The sequence below is a fragment of the Crinia signifera genome, chromosome 4 (genome assembly GCF_055691185.1).
Source record: "Crinia signifera chromosome 4, ASM5569118v1, whole genome shotgun sequence".
Lineage (NCBI taxonomy): Eukaryota > Metazoa > Chordata > Amphibia > Anura > Myobatrachidae > Crinia > Crinia signifera.
The window spans coordinates 12,411,026-12,422,471 of record NC_139220.1 but is presented as its reverse complement, the minus strand read 5'-3'; the positions used below and the strand labels follow the sequence as shown (position 1 = coordinate 12,422,471).

The following is an 11,446-nucleotide window of genomic DNA, read 5'->3' as shown; positions in this document are numbered from 1 at the left end:
CTATAACGGAATCTGCTGCGCTATATAAGACACTGTAACTGAATCTGCTGCGCTATATAAGACACTGTAACAGAATCTGCTGCGCTATATAAGACACTGTAACGGAATCTGCTGCGCTATAACGGAATCTGCTGCGCTATAACGGAATCTGCTGCGCTATATAAGACACTGTAACGGAATCTGCTGCGCTATAACAGAATCTGCTATGCTATATAAGACACTGTAACGGAATCTGCTGCGCTATAACGGAATCTGCTGCACTATATAAGACACTGTAACGGAATCTGCTGCGCTATAACGGAATCTGCTGCGCTATATAAGACGCTATAACGGAATCTACTGCGCTATATAAGACACTGTAACTGAATCTGCTGCGCTATATAAGACACTGTAACGGAATCTGCTGCGCTATAACAGAATCTGCTATGCTATATAAGACACTGTAACGGAATCTGCTGCGCTATAACGGAATCTGCTGCGCTATATAAGACACTGTAACGGAATCTGCTGCGCTATAACGGAATCTGCTGCGCTATATAAGACACTGTAACTGAATCTGCTGCGCTATAACGGAATCTACTGCGCTATATAAGACACTGTAACTGAATCTGCTGCGCTATATAAGACACTGTAACGGAATCTGCTGCGCTATAACAGAATCTGCTATGCTATATAAGACACTGTAACGGAATCTGCTGCGCTATATAAGACACTGTAACGGAATCTGCTGCGCTATAACGGAATCTGCTGCGCTATATAAGACACTGTAACGGAATCTGCTGCGCTATAACGGAATCTGCTGCGCTATATAAGACACTGTAACGGAATCTGCCGCGCTATATAAGACACTGTAACGGAATCTGCTGCGCTATATAAGACACTGTAACGGAATCTGCTGCGCTATATAAGACACTGTAACGGAATCTGCTGCGCTATATAAGACACTGTAACGGAATCTGCTGCGCTATATAAGACGCTGTAACGGAATCTGCTGCGCTATATAAGACGCTGTAACGGAATCTGCTGCGCTATATAAGACGCTGTAACGGAATCTGCTGCGCTATATAAGACGCTGTAACGGAATCTGCTGCGCTATATAAGACGCTGTAACGGAATCTGCTGCACTATATAAGACACTGTAACGGAATCTGCTGCGCTATATAAGACGCTGTAACGGAATCTGCTGCGCTATATAAGACGCTGTAACGGAATCTGCTGCGCTATATAAGACACGGTAACGGAATCTGCTGCGCTCTATAAGACACTGTAACGGAATCTGCTGCGCTATATAACACAATGTAACGGAATCTGCTGCGCTATATAAGACAATTTAACGGAATCTGCTGCGCTATATAACACAATGTAACGGAATCTGCTGCGCTATATAAGACAATGTAACGGAATCTGCTGCGCTATATAAGACACTGTAACGGAATCTGCTGTGCTATATAAGACACGGTAACGGAATCTGCTGTGCTATATAAGACACTGTAATGGAATCTGCTGTGCTATATAAGACACGGTAACGGAATCTGCTGCGCTATATAGGACACTGTAACGGAATCTGCTGTGCTATATAAGACACTGTAATGGAATCTGCTGCGCTATATAAGACTCTGTAACGGAATCTGCTGCGCTATATAAGACGCTGTAACGGAATCTGCGGTGCTATATAAGACACTGTAATGAAATCTGCTGTGCTATATAAGACACGGTAACGGAATCTGCTGCGCTATATAGGACACTGTAACGGAATCTGCTGCGCTATATAAGACACTGTAACGGAATCTGCTGCGCTATATAAGACACTGTAACGGAATCTGCAGCGCTATATAAGACACTGTAACGGAATCTGCTGCGCTATATAAGACACTGTAACGGAATCTGCTGCGCTATATAAGACGCTGTAACGGAATCTGCTGCGCTATATAGGACACTGTAACGGAATCTGCTGCGCTATGTAAGACACTGTAACGGAATCTGCGGTGCTATATAAGACACTGTAATGGAATCTGCTGTGCTATATAAGACACGGTAACGGAATCTGCTGCGATATATAGGACACTGTAACGGAATCTGCTGCGCTATATAAGACACTGTAACGGAATCTGCTGCGCTATATAAGACACTGTAACGGAATCTGCTGCGCTATATAAGACGCTGTAACGGAATCTGCTGCGCTATATAGGACACTGTAACGGAATCTGCTGCGCTATATAAGATGCTGTAATGGAATCTGCTGTGCTATATAAGACTCTGTAACGGAATCTGCTGCGCTATATAAGACACTGTAATGGAATCTGCTGTGCTATATAAGACACGGTAACGGAATCTGCTGCGCTATATAGGACACTGTAACGGAATCTGCTGCGCTATATAAGACACTGTAACGGAATCTGCTGCGCTATATAAGACACTGTAATGGAATCTGCAGCGCTATATAAGACACTGTAACGGAATCTGCTGCGCTCTATAAGACACTGTAATGGAATCTGCTGCGCTATATAAGACACTGTAACGGAACCTGCTGCGCTATATAAGACACTGTAACGGAATCTGCTGCGCTATATAAGACACTGTAACGGAATCTGCTGCGCTATATAAGACACTGTAACGGAATCTGCTGCGCTATATAAGACGCTGTAACGGAATCTGCTGCGCTATATAGGACACTGTAACGGAATCTGCTGCGCTATATAAGACGCTGTAACGGAATCTGCTGCGCTATATAGGACACTGTAACGGAATCTGCTGCGCTATATAAGACACTGTAACGGAATCTGCTGCGCTATATAAGACACTGTAACGGAATCTGCTGCGCTATATAAGACACTGTAACGGAATCTGCTGCGCTATAACAGAATCTGCTATGCTATATAAGACACTGTAACGGAATCTGCTGCGCTATAACGGAATCTGCTGCGCTATATAAGACACTGTAACGGAATCTGCTGCGCTATAACGGAATCTGCTGCGCTATATAAGACACTGTAACTGAATCTGCTGCGCTATAACGGAATCTACTGCGCTATATAAGACACTGTAACTGAATCTGCTGCGCTATATAAGACACTGTAACGGAATCTGCTGCGCTATAACAGAATCTGCTATGCTATATAAGACACTGTAACGGAATCTGCTGCGCTATATAAGACACTGTAACGGAATCTGCTGCGCTATAACGGAATCTGCTGCGCTATATAAGACACTGTAACGGAATCTGCTGCGCTATAACGGAATCTGCTGCGCTATATAAGACACTGTAACGGAATCTGCCGCGCTATATAAGACACTGTAACGGAATCTGCTGCGCTATATAAGACACTGTAACGGAATCTGCTGCGCTATATAAGACACTGTAACGGAATCTGCTGCGCTATATAAGACACTGTAACGGAATCTGCTGCGCTATATAAGACGCTGTAACGGAATCTGCTGCGCTATATAAGACGCTGTAACGGAATCTGCTGCGCTATATAAGACGCTGTAACGGAATCTGCTGCGCTATATAAGACGCTGTAACGGAATCTGCTGCGCTATATAAGACGCTGTAACGGAATCTGCTGCACTATATAAGACACTGTAACGGAATCTGCTGCGCTATATAAGACGCTGTAACGGAATCTGCTGCGCTATATAAGACGCTGTAACGGAATCTGCTGCGCTATATAAGACACGGTAACGGAATCTGCTGCGCTCTATAAGACACTGTAACGGAATCTGCTGCGCTATATAACACAATGTAACGGAATCTGCTGCGCTATATAAGACAATTTAACGGAATCTGCTGCGCTATATAACACAATGTAACGGAATCTGCTGCGCTATATAAGACAATGTAACGGAATCTGCTGCGCTATATAAGACACTGTAACGGAATCTGCTGCGCTATATAAGACTCTGTAACGGAATCTGCGGTGCTATATAAGACACTGTAACGGAATCTGCTGCGCTATATAAGACACGGTAACGGAATCTGCTGCGCTATATAGGACACTGTAACGGAATCTGCTGCGCTATATAAGACACTGTAATGGAATCTGCTGCGCTATATAAGACTCTGTAACGGAATCTGCTGCGCTATATAAGACGCTGTAACGGAATCTGCGGTGCTATATAAGACACTGTAATGGAATCTGCTGTGCTATATAAGACACGGTAACGGAATCTGCTGCGCTATATAGGACACTGTAACGGAATCTGCTGCGCTATATAAGACACTGTAACGGAATCTGCTGCGCTATATAAGACACTGTAACGGAATCTGCAGCGCTATATAAGACACTGTAACGGAATCTGCTGCGCTATATAAGACACTGTAACGGAATCTGCTGCGCTATATAAGACGCTGTAACGGAATCTGCTGCGCTATATAGGACACTGTAACGGAATCTGCTGCGCTATGTAAGACACTGTAACGGAATCTGCGGTGCTATATAAGACACTGTAATGGAATCTGCTGTGCTATATAAGACACGGTAACGGAATCTGCTGCGCTATATAGGACACTGTAACGGAATCTGCTGCGCTATATAAGACACTGTAACGGAATCTGCTGCGCTATATAAGACACTATAACGGAATCTGCAGCGCTATATAAGACACTGTAACGGAATCTGCTGCGCTATATAAGACGCTGTAACGGAATCTGCTGCGCTATATAGGACACTGTAACGGAATCTGCTGCGCTATATAAGATGCTGTAATGGAATCTGCTGTGCTATATAAGACTCTGTAACGGAATCTGCTGCGCTATATAAGACACTGTAATGGAATCTGCTGTGCTATATAAGACACGGTAACGGAATCTGCTGCGCTATATAGGACACTGTAACGGAATCTGCTGCGCTATATAAGACACTGTAACGGAATCTGCTACGCTATATAAGACACTGTAATGGAATCTGCAGCGCTATATAAGACACTGTAACGGAATCTGCTGCGCTCTATAAGACACTGTAATGGAATCTGCTGCGCTATATAAGACACTGTAACGGAACCTGCTGCGCTATATAAGACACTGTAACGGAATCTGCTGCGCTATATAAGACACTGTAACGGAATCTGCTGCGCTATATAAGACACTGTAACGGAATCTGCTGCGCTATATAAGACGCTGTAACGGAATCTGCTGCGCTATATAAGACGCTGTAACGGAATCTGCTGCGCTATATAGGACACTGTAACGGAATCTGCTGCGCTATATAAGACGCTGTAACGGAATCTGCTGCGCTATATAGGACACTGTAACGGAATCTGCTGCGCTATATAAGACACTGTAACGGAATCTGCTGCGCTATATAAGACACTGTAACGGAATCTGCTGCGCTATATAAGACAATGTAACGGAATCTGCTGCGCTATATAAGACACTGTAACGGAATCTGCTGCGCTATATAAGACACTGTAACGGAATCTGCTGTGCTATATAAGACACTGTAACGGAATCTGCTGCGCTATGTAAGACACTGTAAATAAATAAATACATTATTATTTAATAATTATCCTTTATTTATATGGCGCCACAAGGGATCTGCAGCGCCCAATTACAGAGCACATAGATGAATAAGCAAAACAATGACTTACAGGTGATTACAATAGAGTACAGGGCACATAACCATCAGCGGAGGATGCTGGGATAATTATCAGTGTTGCAGAAAATCACAGACTTTGGTGCCATCAAAGATGGTTTGATAAGAGAAGGAAAAGAACATGCGGGCGGAGGGCCCTGCCTGTGACAGCTTATATTTAACCAATCAATTAAAGTAAAACAAAATTAGGCAGGGGGGGTGGACGTTTGAGTTGTGTCTAGGGGAGAATTTTAATGTCCGCACTGTGTACTGTATTATTATATGTACCCCCCCTATACATTGTTATAATCTCCAATGTGCGACTGATCTCCTCTTCTGTCTATACTGCCTGGGGGCATACACATGGAGCAATCCATGCTTTCTTTCTAAGCAATCTAGTGCAAAACGCATGAAGCACAAAATGTACCGCGTCTGGGCACCTCCACATCACACCGTGTGTATGGTCCTTAATAGGGTGCAGACTGGCTGAGTCAGAGGCCGGGACATCCCACAGAGATACATTTGTATTATAGCAGCTTATAGCACACCAACATGGTAACACATCCAATACACTGGTCACCTGGTTACACAGGGGAGGAGCTCAGCTGTAGCCCCACCCACTACATTACATTGGCTGAATGTTCCTCTAATCAGGTTCCCCATCTTCAGTCTCTGGGCAGATTGTTATGGTAATATCTCCCAGCTCCTGACTCCCCCAGATATAGTTATAGATCCGCCCCATACATATAATGCAGCATGGAGGGGCTCAGTGAGGGCGGCAGTGTAGGTGAGTAAGTGTCTGATGGGGCCACACAGAGAATAAAAGGAGATCTGTCCTGCCTCATAATCCAGGTATATCCTCACTCTGTCATAGGGGATATTGTCAGGTAACCGGATCCCTGTACTGTCATGTAGCACTAAGTACTGATTATACCCCCTCCTATACAGACACCAGGACTTGTTATTATCCCCAATGTATGACTGCTTCCCTCTCCTGTCTATACTGGGATAACACATCCCCACCCTCCAGTACTTTGACTTACTGACATCCACCTCCCAGTAATGTCGCCCTGAGGAGAATCCCCTGGTGCTTATTACCTGACTACACTGAAATCTCTCTGGTGTTACTGGGTGATTCTGGTTTATATATGACCAGGATGCAGATTTCCTGTCACCTGATATCTGTATATTATCACCAGCTGTGGCTACATCCAGTAATAGGTCTGTAGCTTCCTGCACATAGATCCCTGTATTTATCCCTGTTATTATATCAGATAATGTATGTAATGTCCGGGAGATGAGATCCACACCCAGACCTCCTGCACCACGGACCTGGTTATCATGTCTCTCTGTGTCCTCAATGTCACACAAGTCCCCTGTGTCCGGTTCCTGTAAGACAACCACTGGGTCAGACATGTTACACAGCTCCTCAATGTGACGCATCTTCCCGGACAGCTCGTCCTTCTTTATTTCCAGCTGCTGGATCAGATCAGAGACTGAGAGTGAAACGCGCTGTTCCTGCCTGGAGATCTCACTCAGGACTCTCTTCTCCAGGTCTTCCAGCTGTCTCCTGATGTCTCTAAACAGGGCAGTGACTGTCTCTGTTACACCTGCTGCTTTTCCCTGATCCTCTCTCCTGCGCTCCTGCAGATTCTGAATTCTTTGCGCAGTCTCCGCTCTCTTTGTGGTCAGTTTCTGCAGAACCTTCCTCAGCTTATCCTTCTTCTTCTCAGAGGCCTCACCCAGCATCTCCACCAGGTGTCCCCGATGTTCTCCAGCCAAACTGCAGGACACACAGATACAGGCAGCATCCTCAGTGCAGTAATACTCCAGGACCTTCTTATGGACGGAGCATTTCCTGTTCCCCAGGGCAGTGGTGGGGTCACATAAGACGTGTTCTGCTGACTTGCTGTGTACTCTCAGGTGTTTATCACACAGAGAAGCCTCACACATCAGACAGGACTTAGCAGCAGGTACAGGAGAGTCCACACAGTAAGTGCAGCAGATCCCGGTCTCCTCCTGATCTGGGTGAGCAGACAGGAACCTCCCCACTATGTTACACAGAGGAATGTTCTGTATCAGTGCAGGACGCTCCTGAGACTCTGCTCTGCACTCAGGACAGCTATAAACTCAAGCCCCGTCCTGTGTATCCAGCACACGATCAATACAGACCCGGCAGAAGTTGTGGCCACATCTCAGGGTTACAGGATCTGTATAAATGCTCAGGCAGATGGAACAGTCCAGCTCCTGTCTCAGATCAGCAGACGCCATCGCTGGCAGCAGGAGGGAGAAATGAAAGTGAAAGTCTCTGACACTCAGATACCAGTGAGGTCACATCCTGCACACAGGGGGAGGGGGAGCTGTCACTCAGATACCAGTGAGGTCACATCCTGCACACAGGGGGAGGGGGAGCTGTCGCTCAGATACCAGTGAGGTCACATCCTGCACACAGGGGGAGGGGGAGCTGTCGCTCAGATACCAGTGAGGTCACATTCTGCACAGAGGGGGAGGGGGAGCTGTCACTCAGATACCAGTGAGGTCACATCCTGCACACAGGGGGAGGGAGAGCAGTCACTCAGATACCAGTGAGGTCACATTCTGCACACAGGGGGAGGGGGAGCTGTCGCTCAGATACCAGTGAGATCACATCCTGCACACAGGGGGAGGGGGAGCTGTCACTCAGAAACCAGCATAAGGCTGAAGGGGATACAGTCACTAGGTCTATAAGTATTAGGTCGACATGACTGAAGGTCGACATGACTGAAGGTCGACAGGGTCATTAGGCCAACATGCATAAAGTTGACATGGGAAAGGTCAACAGCCAAAAGGTCGACATGGGGTTTTTCACTTTTTCTTTTGAGCCGACGTGCCGACAGGCGGTATTTCATACCCTACCATCCACTAGGGCATAGTGGGAGAATAAAATAGTGTGCCGAGTGTAGCAGCGAGTCATGCGAGGGGATGCAGTGCTACGTGTCCATGTCAACTGTGTCGACATTCGTGACAAAAAAAAGAGAAAAACCCCATGTCGCCCTTTTGACGATCGACCTTACCCATGTCGACCTAATGACCCTGTCGACCTTCAGTCATGTCGATCTAATGCTTGTCGACCTAGTTCCTGTCTACTCAATTATCCATACCCGGCTGAAGTTTGATTCTCAAATGAACTCTTCTTATTCCAAACTTCAGTATTGCAAGGGTTAACAAGTCTCGGGTAACAAATTTGACACCTGAAATCAATATGGGGGGTCAATTGCATGTGACCCACTTGCATTTTGACTGGACCAAAGCTTTTTTGGGCATGAAATATACTGGCAAAGTGGGCACATATAGCATCATTTACCATTTTGAATAAGTAGCTGTAGTTTTGTAGTCTTGCCTACCCTCCCAGAATGGCCAGGAGGCTCCCGAATATTAGGTCCGCCTCCTGGCCCCCTGGGAAGGTGGGCAAGTCTCCCGCATGCTGGTCACCCCCCTTCCCCACTGATTCAGTTAGCGCAAATCACGGGTCTGCGGAGAGGGGACGGGGCTAAAATGACATGGTAGCAGCATTCTGCGTCATTTAGATTATTTGTTGCATGGGGCGGGGGCCGGGGCCAAGTGATGCCAGCCTTGTTGCCTATCCCGGAGAGGTGAAAATAAAAGTCTGCAAGTATGGTTAAACCAGGGTTGCCGACCCTCCCGAAATTTCCGGGAGTCTCCCGAAAATCGGGGCTCACTCCCGGCCCCCCGGAAGGGTGGGCAACCCTCCCGGATTCAGGGGGGGGGGGGCCCGCTGTCCCCCGGATTGCGGCATTAAAATGCCGTAATCCTCGGGTCTCAGAGGAGGGGGCGGAGCTAAAACGTCAAAATTGCGTCATTTTAGCCCCGCCCCCTTCACAGAGATCACTGAATTCTCTGGTTTAACAGCACGGGGGCGCGGGCTTAATGATGTCACGCTTAAGCCCCGCCCCCTGAGCGGCTACTGAATCTCTCCTCTCCGGGCTTCTCCCGGAGAGGAGAATAAGAAAGTCGGCAACCCTGGGTTAAACAGCATTGGTCAAGAGATTTTACAAATTAAATCTACACAGATCACCCACTTGCAAATTGTCATGACCAACAAGCATTTTGGCATGAAGAAGGAGGATAAAATGGGCACAGGTACCAGATTTTGACAATTTGAATGTGTTGCTTTATTTGTTCAAGGTTAAAAGATTTGACACTTGGGGCAGTGGCGGTTTTTACCTCCCCACCACTGCAGTCTCGGCACCTGTACAATGCAGCCCGCATTGTACAGGTGCCGAGACTGCAGTGGTGGGGAGTGTCGGGTGCCCATCAGCCCGGGACTCACGTTTTTGCCGCCTATTCCTTTAATGAGCAGGTGCAGTGGAGGCTGAGCAGGTGCAGTGCAGGATGACAGAGAGGCCCACTCTCTGTAATCTCCTGCCTCCCTCCATCACCCACACGCCGTCAACCCCTGCCTCTCTCCATCACCCACACCCCGTCAACCCCTGCCTCTCTCCATCACCCACACCCCATCAACCCCTGCCTCTTTCCGTCACCCACTGCCGCTGCCTCTCTCCGTCACCCACTCCGCATCACCCCCAGCCTCTTTCCATTACCCACTCTGTCATCCCCTGCCTCTCTCCATCACCCACACCCCGTCAACCCCGGACTCTCTCCATCACCCACACCCCATCAACCCCTGCTTCTTTCCGTCACCCACTGCCCATCACCCCCTTCCTCTCTACATTACCTACTCCTTGTCAACCACAGCATCTCTTCTGTAACCTTTTCTCCCTCACCCCCTCCAATTCACCCACTCTCCGTTACACACTGACTCCCTGTCAACCTCTCCTGATCACCCAGATCTTCTTTCTGTCAACCACACCACATCTCCCCCTGCCTCTTTCCATCACCCACTCCCTATCACCCACTCCTTGTCTACCCCTGCCTCTTTCTTTCAACCACTTTCTGTCACCTACCCATTTCCACCCACCATCTCTCTCTGTCTCCCACTGCCTGTCACTCTCTCCTGGCCACCCACTGCCTCTCTCTATCAAACTATCTCCATCATCCTCTCACCCACTGCCTCTCCTCATCACCTTTTCCCTGTGACACGCTGCTTTTCCCCGTAAAACCCATTCCTGTCCGGACAGAACAGGCCTGCAGTGTCACCAATAGGGCAGGAGGGGTGGTAAGGGACTGGACAGGACAGGCCTGCAACGTCACCGATGGGGGAGGATGGGGTGTTAAGGGACTGAACAGGACAGGCCTGCAGTGTCACTGATGGGGGAGGATGCGGTGGTAAGGGACTGAACAGGACAGGCCTGCAGTATCACCAACGGGGGAGGAAGGGGTGGTAAGGGACTCGACAGGACAGGCCTGCAATGTCACCAACAGGGGAGGAGGGGGTGGTAAGAGACTAGACAGGACAGGCCTGCAGTGTCCCCAACAGAGAAGGATGGGGTGGTAAGGGACAGGACAGGCCTGTAGTGCCACCAATTGGGGAGGAGGGGGTTGGTAAGGGACTGAGCAGGACAGGCCTGCAGTGTCACCAAGAGGAAGGATGGGGTGGTAAGGGACAGGACAGGCCTGCAGTGTCACCAAGAGGAAGGATGGGGCGTAATGGACTGAACAGTACAGGCCTGCAGTGTCACTAATGGGGGAGGAGGGGGTTGGTAAGGGACTGGACAGGATAGGCCTTCAGTGTCAACAACGGGGAGGAAGGGGGTGGTAAGGGACTGGACAGGACAGGCCTGCAGTGTCACCAACGGGGGAGGAGGGGTGGTAAGGGACTGGACAGGATAGGCCTTCAGTGTCAACAACGGGGGAGGAGGGGTGGTAGGGGACTGGACAGGACAGGCCTGCAGTGTCAACAACGGGGGAGGAGGGGT

At 48.2% G+C, this 11,446-nt stretch overlaps 1 pseudogene; it reads right to left on the bottom strand.

Annotated features, from left to right (window-relative positions):
• Positions 1-5,480: 5,480 nt before the first annotated feature.
• On the bottom strand, positions 5,481-7,925 carry LOC146073724 (E3 ubiquitin/ISG15 ligase TRIM25-like; annotated as a pseudogene).
• Positions 7,926-11,446: the final 3,521 nt, after the last annotated feature.